Source organism: Mus caroli, unplaced genomic scaffold (assembly GCF_978045245.1).
Source record: "Mus caroli unplaced genomic scaffold, Mus_caroli_1 scaffold_7, whole genome shotgun sequence".
Lineage (NCBI taxonomy): Eukaryota > Metazoa > Chordata > Mammalia > Rodentia > Muridae > Mus > Mus caroli.
Window position 1 is genome coordinate 20203604 of NW_028227262.1, and position 8689 is coordinate 20212292.

The following is an 8689-nucleotide window of genomic DNA, read 5'->3' on the forward strand; positions in this document are numbered from 1 at the left end:
GGTATTCCTGTGACAACCTGACCATGTTTTGGGGAGGACTGTGGAAGGACGTTGGAACTTTGGGCTTGAAGATCCATTCGTTGTTAAGAGCTCTGTCAGATGTTGTGTAGGAGCTTGGAAGATAATGTTGAGAACAGTGTAGAAGATGGAGGTCTGGTTTGTGAAATTTCAGAGGGAAAATTAAAGACTCTTTTCAGGGCCATTGCTGTTTTGATTGTGAAGATTTTGTAGTTCTGGTTAGCTGGGGCTGAAGAATCAGCTGTGATTAACAAGATACCAGAACTACTAAAGCAAAAACTTTGCATTACTGGGACTGTTGATGCTGGTTAGCTGGAGCTAAGAAATTAGCGGTGATTAAGAAGAGACCAGCATCGTTGAGGTGACATCTTCTGGGAAGGGTTTTCTGAAAGCACAAAGAGGCTGTGTTCCAGAGATAGGCAAGGTTGTACTCCTTCTGCAGCGGGACTTGGTAATGTGTAAGGGTCACCCAGGTGGTACTGGTTTTGAAGGCATGAAGGGGTCATGCAGAGGAGCTGAGGCTCGGCACTGCGAGAGGCCACGGAAGGCCATTGGTGAAGGTGCAGCCTCAGTTGCAATTGAAGGCCCAGGACTGAAGGGGTCATGCAGTGTTTTGGAGATGCCAGTACCATGAGATGACCACCAAGAGCAGCAGCAGCAGTGGAGTACAGGCATCTGGAGCCCAGAGGACGACGTGTGTGCTACAAAGGGCATGGCTGGAGAAGTGACCCAAGCCCTTGGAGGAGCCCAGAAGATCGTGAGTTGGATCCCAGACGTTGGACAGTTGGAGATTGATTTTTGCTTTGATTGTGACTGTGCCCTGATATTTTCCCTCTTGAAGGAAGAAACTGTTTTAGTGGAGCCCACAGTTAAGAGTCTTTTAATTGTAAAAAGACTTTGGATTTTAAAAGAGATGGATATTTTAAAGAGATTCAAATTTTAAGAATATGTAAAGACTGTGGGACTTTTAAAGTTATTTAGATCTTGGAGATGAATAAGAATGTAAGGGTTGAGGCTTACTAGTGATGTGTTTGTGTGTCAAGTTGACAAGGGGTCAATTGTACTGGCTATTTTTGTGTCAACTTGACACAGCTGAGTTATCACAGAGAAAGGAGCTTCAGTTGAGGAAATGCCTCCATGAGATCCAACTGTAAGGCATTTTCTCAATTAGTGATCAAGGGGGAAAGGCCCCTGTGGGTGGGACCATCTCTGGGCTGGTAGTCTTGGGTTCTATAAGAGAGTAGGCTGAGCAAGCTTGGGGAGGCAAGCCAGTAAAGAACATCCCTCCATGGCTTCTGTATCAGCTCCTGCTCCCTGACCTGTCTGAGTTCCAGTCCTGACTTCCTTTGGTGATGAACAGCAGCATGGAAAGGTAAGCCGAATAAACCCTTTCCTCCCCAACTTGCTTCTTGGTCATGATGTTTGTGCAGGAATAGAAACCCTGACTAAGACAGCCACCAACAGACTGGGATGTTTACTAATCCTAAATCTGATAGGGGACTAATATCCAATATATACAAGAGCTTAAGAAGCTGGACTCCAGAAATTCAAATAACGCCATTAAAAATGGAGTACAGAGCTAAACAAAGAATACTCAACTGAGGAATACCGAATGGCTGAGAAGCACGTGAAAAAATGTTCAACATCCTTACTCATCAGGAAAATGCAAATCAAAACAACCCTCAGTATCCACCTCACACCACTCAGAATTGCTAAGATCAAAAATTTAGGTGACAGCAAATGCTGGAGAGGATGTGGAGAAAAGGAACACTCCTCCATTACTGGAGTGATTGCAAGCTAGTACAACCACTCTGGAAGTCAGTCTGTAGGTTCCTCAGAAAATTGGACATAATACTACTGGAAGATCCAGCAATACCTCTCCTGGGCATATACCCAAAAGAAGTTCCAACTGGTAATAAGAACACATGCTCTATTATGTCCATAGCAGCCTTATTTATAATAGCCAGAAGCTGGAAAGAGCCCAAATGTCCCTCAACAGAGGACTGGATACAAAACATGTGGTACATTTACACAATGGTGTACTACTCAGCTATTAAAAACAATGAATTTATGAAATTCTTAGGCAAATGGATGTATCTGGAGGATATCATCCTGCATGAGGTAAACCAATCACAAAAGAAGTCACTTGATATGCACTCACTGATAAGTGGATATTAGCCCAGAAACTTAGAATACCCAAAACACAATTTGCAAAACTCAAGAAAATCAAGAAGAAGCAAGACAAACACATTGATTCTTCATTCCTTCTTAAACTGGGGAACAAAATACCCATGGAAGGAGTTACAGAGAAAATGTTTGGATCTGAGTCAAAAGGATGGACCATCCAGAGACTGCCCCACCCTGGAATCCATTCCATAATCAGCCACCAAACACTATTGCATACCCCTGCAAGATTCTGCTGAAAGGACCCTGATATAGCTGTCTCTTGTGAGGCTATACCAGTGCCTGGCCAATACAGAAGTGGATGCTCACAGTCATCTATTGGATGGAACAAAGGGCCCCCAATGGAGGTACTGAAGGGTTCTGCATCCCTATGGGTAGAACAACAATATGAACTAACCAATACACCCAGAGCTCATGTCTCTAGCTGCATATGTAGCAGAAGATGGTACAGTCGGCCATCATTGGGAAGAGATGCCCCTTGTTCTTGCAAACTTTATATGCTCCAGTACAGGGGAACACCAGGGCCAAGAGGTGGGAGTGAGTGGTTAGGGTGAGGGGGACTGTATAGGAGACTTTCAAGATAGCATTTGAAATGTAAATGAAGAAAATATATAATAAAAAATTTTTTAAAAACCAAATATATACTACCTTAAAAAATAATGCAAGAAATGTCAGTGTGTGACAGAGTGTAATAGAGAACGAAGTGCAACAGATGAAAAATGAGTAAACACAGTGCATTTTGGAAAGAGTAATATGTTTATGACTATGAATGTTGTGATCTGTTCCTGCAGCAGAATGCATAAAGGCAATATACAGCAACATCCAGCAGCAAAGCAGTGATTCCACATTTGGACTGTGAGTAAATAGCTGGAGTGATGGCTCATTGATTAAGAGCACTTGCTGATTTTGCAGAAGAGCAGGGTGAATTTCTCAGTGCACATGCTGCTCACACCATCTGTATAACTCTCATTCTGGAGGCTCAGACACCTTCTTCTGGCCTCTGCTTCTCTTATGTGGTTCTCAGACATACATGCAGGCAAAACTCCTATGCCCTTTTGACCTAAGACAAAAGCCTGACAGCTTAAAACATAGGCCTGGAAAGCTTTTAATCTGACCAGTATCATACATACCTGCTCTTCTATGAACTCACATGACAGCTTCAAGGCATGCTTGTGAAACTATGAAATTCTCTCAAGTGGGCATCTGTAAATGTCCCTTGTACTGGCTATTTTTGTGTCAACTTGACACAGCTGGAGTTATCACAGAGAAAGGAGCTTCAGTTGAGGAAATGCGTCCATGAGATCTAACTGTAAGACATTTTCTCAATTAGTGATCAAGGGGGAAGGTCCCCTTGAGGGTGGGACCATCTCTGGGCTGGTAGTCTTGGGTTCTATAAGAGAGTAGTCTGAGCAAGCCAGAGGAGGCAAGCCAGTAAAGAACATCCCTCCATGGCCTCTGCATCGGCTCCTGCTTTCAGACCTGTTTGAGTTCAAGTCCTGACTTCCTTTGGTGATGAACAGCAGCATGGAAGTGTAAGCCGAATAAACCCTTTCCTCCCCAACTTGCTTCTTGGTCATGATGTTTGTTCAGGAATAGAAACCCTGACTAAGACATCTCTATATTTTATTTTTGCATCCGTTAGCTTCTTTTGTTAACAGACTGGATATGTAAACAGGACTCAGCATTTTGCTGCATACAGGCAATACATCTCAGTGACAAAGACAGACAATAATTCAGAATAAAAGGTTGCAAAACAATTTTCCAAGCAAATGGACCCAAAAAACAAGATTCAGTAGCCATTCTAATATTGAATAAAATCTACTTTCAACTAGAAGTTATCAAAAAAATAAGGAGAGACACCATACTGGTCAAAGGAAAAATCTACCAAGATGAACTCTCAATTCTGAACATCTATGCTTCAAATGCAAGGGCACCCACATTCATAAAAGGAACATTACTGAAGTTCAAAGCACACATAGCACCCTCCACAATAATAGTGGGAGACTTCAACACCCCACTCTCAGCAATGGACAGATCATGGAAACAGAAACAAAGCAGAGACACAGTGAAACTAACAGATGTTATGAACCAAATGGATCTAACATTTCATCCAAAAGCAAAAGAATATACTTTCATCTCAGCACCTCATGATACCTTCTCCAAAACTGACCACATAAGTGGTCACAAAGCAGGCCTCAAAGGATACAGGAAGACTGAAATAATCCCATGCAAGCTATCAGATCACCGCAGGCTAAGGCTAGTCTTAAATACCAACAAAAACAACGAAAATCACACATACACATGGAAGCTGAACAATGCTCTACTTAATGATAACTTGGTCAAGGAAGAAATAAAGAATGAAATTAAAGACTTTTTAGAAGTTAATGAAAATGGAGAAACATCATACAAAAACTTTTAAGACACAATGAAAGCAGTGGTAGGAGAAACACTCATAGCTCTAAGTGCCTCTAAAAAGAATCTGAAGAGAGCTTACACTAGCAGCTTGATAGCATGTCTGAAAGCTCTAGAACAAAAAGAAACAAATGCACCCAAGAGGAGTAGAAGGTAGTAAAGAATCAAGCCAAATAGAAACAAAAAGATGTATGCAAAGAATCAACAAAACCAGGAGCTGGTTCTTTGAGAAAATCAACAAGATACATAAACCTTTAGCCAGACTAACCTGAGAGCACAGAGTCAATATCCAAATTAATAAAATCAGAAATGAAAAGGGAGACATAACAAGAAAATACAAATTAAAATAACTATTCTGTTTGTTGAGTATCAACGGTTGAAAAATTAAAATCATGTTCTACACACATCATGGAAATATTAATGATAACTTTTAACTGTCTTGAAATTAGCATTTTCTTAATGTTTAACATTTCTTTCTCTGAACCATCCCTGGGACCATAGTCTACCTATCTCTTAGGATGTAGGAAGTAAAATGGATTGCAAAAAAATATTATTATTAGGACTAAATGGGGGGGCTGAGAAAGTCATTTTCAGAGTGAAATGTGCTTGCATTCATCTAATAAATAATTAAACCTGGCTTTAAAATAAAGACAATACGTTACTCAAAATGTATGTGTGATTAGAAGCATTGGACCTGATTCAATTCCCAGCACCCATATGGGAGTCACAACTGCCTGTAACTCCAGTTTCAGAGGATGTAGCACCCTTGCACAGACACACATGCAGGCAAAGCATCAATGCATATTAAAAAATGTTTTTGGTCTTTAGTATTGAGAAGCAGAATGGCTGGTGTGGTGACACACACCTGTGACCCCAGCTACATAAGGAGGGTCACAGATTTAGGCAAGAACTTATAAGAAAATTACAAAAACTGCAGGGATACATGCTACTTTTGCAGAGCTTGATCAGCCTTGCCAATAAAAGGAACACAAAAAGGCTGGAAAGATGACTCAGCACTTAGTGACACTTGCTCTTGCTCCATTTCCAGCATCCACATCACCACTCACAGTAAGCAGGTGTGGTCTCCCTTCCCCCACCTGCTTGAACCTGCTTGTTCAAGGGTGGAGCTTCCTGCTCATTCGTCCTGCCACGCCTACTGCTGGACCCTGCCGCTTTGTTGCTTGGAGGCACACACGTGTTCATGCTGCTACTGGATCCTGAGATTACTTGGCGGGAAATCGGGTTCCCTCCCCCTTCCTTTATAACTGAGTGTCTGGAAATAGTAAAATTGAGCTTTGATCAGAATGTTGTCTTAGCTACATTCCTTTACATTCCTTTCTCTCGCCGCCTAGCCCCTCTTCTCTTCCAGATTTCCAAAATGCCTTTCCAGGCTAGAACCCAGGCTGTGATCTGCTGGCTGGACACAACAAGCAGGGAGCTGATCCCTTCTGGTCCAGTCTGATCTCTGTCTGTGCTATCTCTGCGTTGTCTGCTCAGCACAAGTGGGGCACATATATACGAACATACAAGCAATAAGCATAAATGAAGTCCGTACAAATGTAGTGTTTTGGTTTTATTTTTTTATTATTTTCCCTTCCCTCTACCCTCCCCCTATGTCCCTCTCCCCTCCCCTTCTTCCATTTTTCCTTATCTTTCTCCTTAAAGACCTGGAGGCCTCCCATGGATATTAACTCCCCCTTGGCATGTCAAGTTGATATAGTCTTTAAAAAGTCCAAGAGGGAGAAGAAAGTATGAAGAGACCAAGAGCAGCTTTTAGCCTATAATTTTTTCCCTTTTGGGACTCATCAGTACATGGTAGCTCAATCTATAAGATTTTCAATATTTTTTTAAAGGCTCAGTAATGCACATGCTAGTGTAAAATTAAGTATTAAATGCCTAAGGAGTTTAACTCACATTTGATAGGAAATAAATACAATAAAATTGTCAGGACCCATAATGGGACAAGCTAATAACTAGCAGGTGATCATCCTGAAGGGGCCTGCCTCAGATTATTATATAATCTGCGACAGGTGAACCCTCATTAAGCAATGCTATGAGGAACTCATTTTAGGAAAGGTTCCTGCCATTAATGTGCTTTTACCGTTACTGTTAAACATATATAACAATTGCTAAGTAGGAACACTCCCACTTGGGGCAGATCTCTGCAAATCCACAAAGATGAACTATCTTGTAGTGATGCTATATAGACTCCACCATTACCCTGGCCTGGGCCAGAGGGCTCCTGGCATAAAATAGTGAAATTAAAATGGCATGTGTTTATAAAATGCATAACACTTAGAACAGGAAAAGTAAGTAATTATAATTATACTTAGAACAGTATAATTGGAAATAGGAATATTGAAAACTAAAGTGGAGAAACATTTCGCCAATGTCCCTCATCTTTTAAATTGCAGAATAAAAAGTAAATCTTAATTTTACACACTTTTTGAAAATTCTTCTGTATGTTGGTTTGAATTTTTGAAAAGCATGTATAATATCTTTCTTCAAATTATGGGATGCTACAGACAGATTCTCATCTTCCCTATCATTATTAAAGTGTTTCCGTGCTTTCCACCCCCACTCTTGAACCTGAGACCCTCCTGTTTCAACCCTTAGGTACCTGGGATTACAAATGCTTCTCACTATCCCAGCCATTCTGCTTTCATTATTAAAAGTCACAAGTGCGTTGGGGACTCATTTTTTTTTTTGTCTCATAAATTCAAAAGAAGAATTCTCTGCACAAAACCTTAATATCATAAAAGTGGGGTTCACTAACATTAGTTGTACTTTAGGCTTAAGGTATGAGTGCTGACATCTATTTAAAACTCATCTATGGTCTTGTAATCCTCCATGTGTGCACCTCTCTAAGATGATTTTCTTTTTTAAGATTTACTTATTTACTATATGTAAGTATAGTGTACCTGTTTTCACACACCCCAGAAGAGGACATGAGATGTCATTACAGATGTTTGTAAGACACCATGTGGTTGCTCAGATGTGAACTGGGGACATGTGGAAGAACAGTCAGTGCTCTTAACTACTGAGCAATCTCTCCAGCCTCGATGGTTTTCATTTGTGATGTTAAAAAATATTCTCAATCCCGGTTAATAGCACTGTGGGACCATAGGGGGAAAAGTAGCACCCATAGATAACAGGCTAAGAAGAGTCTCTTGGTAAATGCTAGACAGGAGAAGGAGTTGGGCAGTGGAGGCTGTAGTTGTTGAGCTTGCTACAGATCTACATCCGAGGTAAATAAATCCTGGAACTGCTGATCCCATTGCTGCTCAGGTAGGCATATATTTCCTCTCCTTGGATGAGAGTCCTGAAAAGAAACCAAAAACAGTAAGCCTGCAGAGCCCAGAACTGCATTTGCTCCTGTAATGAAATCTCACCAGTCTCCACTGCTTTTTGGTAATATGAATCAAAGAGTCCCTGAGGAATCACCTGCACTAGTTTTACACCTACTGTCTCACATTCTCAGAATTTGAACACCACTCCTTTGTCATTTGTCCATGGTGAATCCTGTAATGTGTGTACAAGGCATTGGGCTGGTGCTTGCTGCCATATTCAAATGAACTGCAGCCATGAGTGACCCCACTAAGGGTGATTTTCAATTCTGTTTTTAGGCATTTTATATATGGGGATGCCCACTTAGTAAACTGCTCTAAGGGCTTCAATGATGGATGTGACTGAGACTGTGATTTACCATCCCAGTAAAACAGCTCAAACTCAAGAACTGTTTTGGGTGATCACTGATGACAAGACTTTAGAGGAGGTTCTAAATATACTTAGAGTCTCTGCTTTCCTGAACAGGTGCAGCCATGCAAATAGTGGAGTGCTGAATCTCAGGCTTGCAGATTCTGCACTGGCTTTCTGGGGCTTCAGAGCCCCCACTGGCCATCTGAGGCTGTCTATATCCCTCACAGGGCATTTATCAACAACAGAAATGTTTAAGTTGGGGCTGGAGGGATGGCTCAGTTGTTAAGAGCGCCGACTGCTCTTCCGAAGGTCCTGAGTTCAAATCCCAGCAACCACATGGTGGCTCACAACCATCTGTAAGGAAATCTGATGCCCT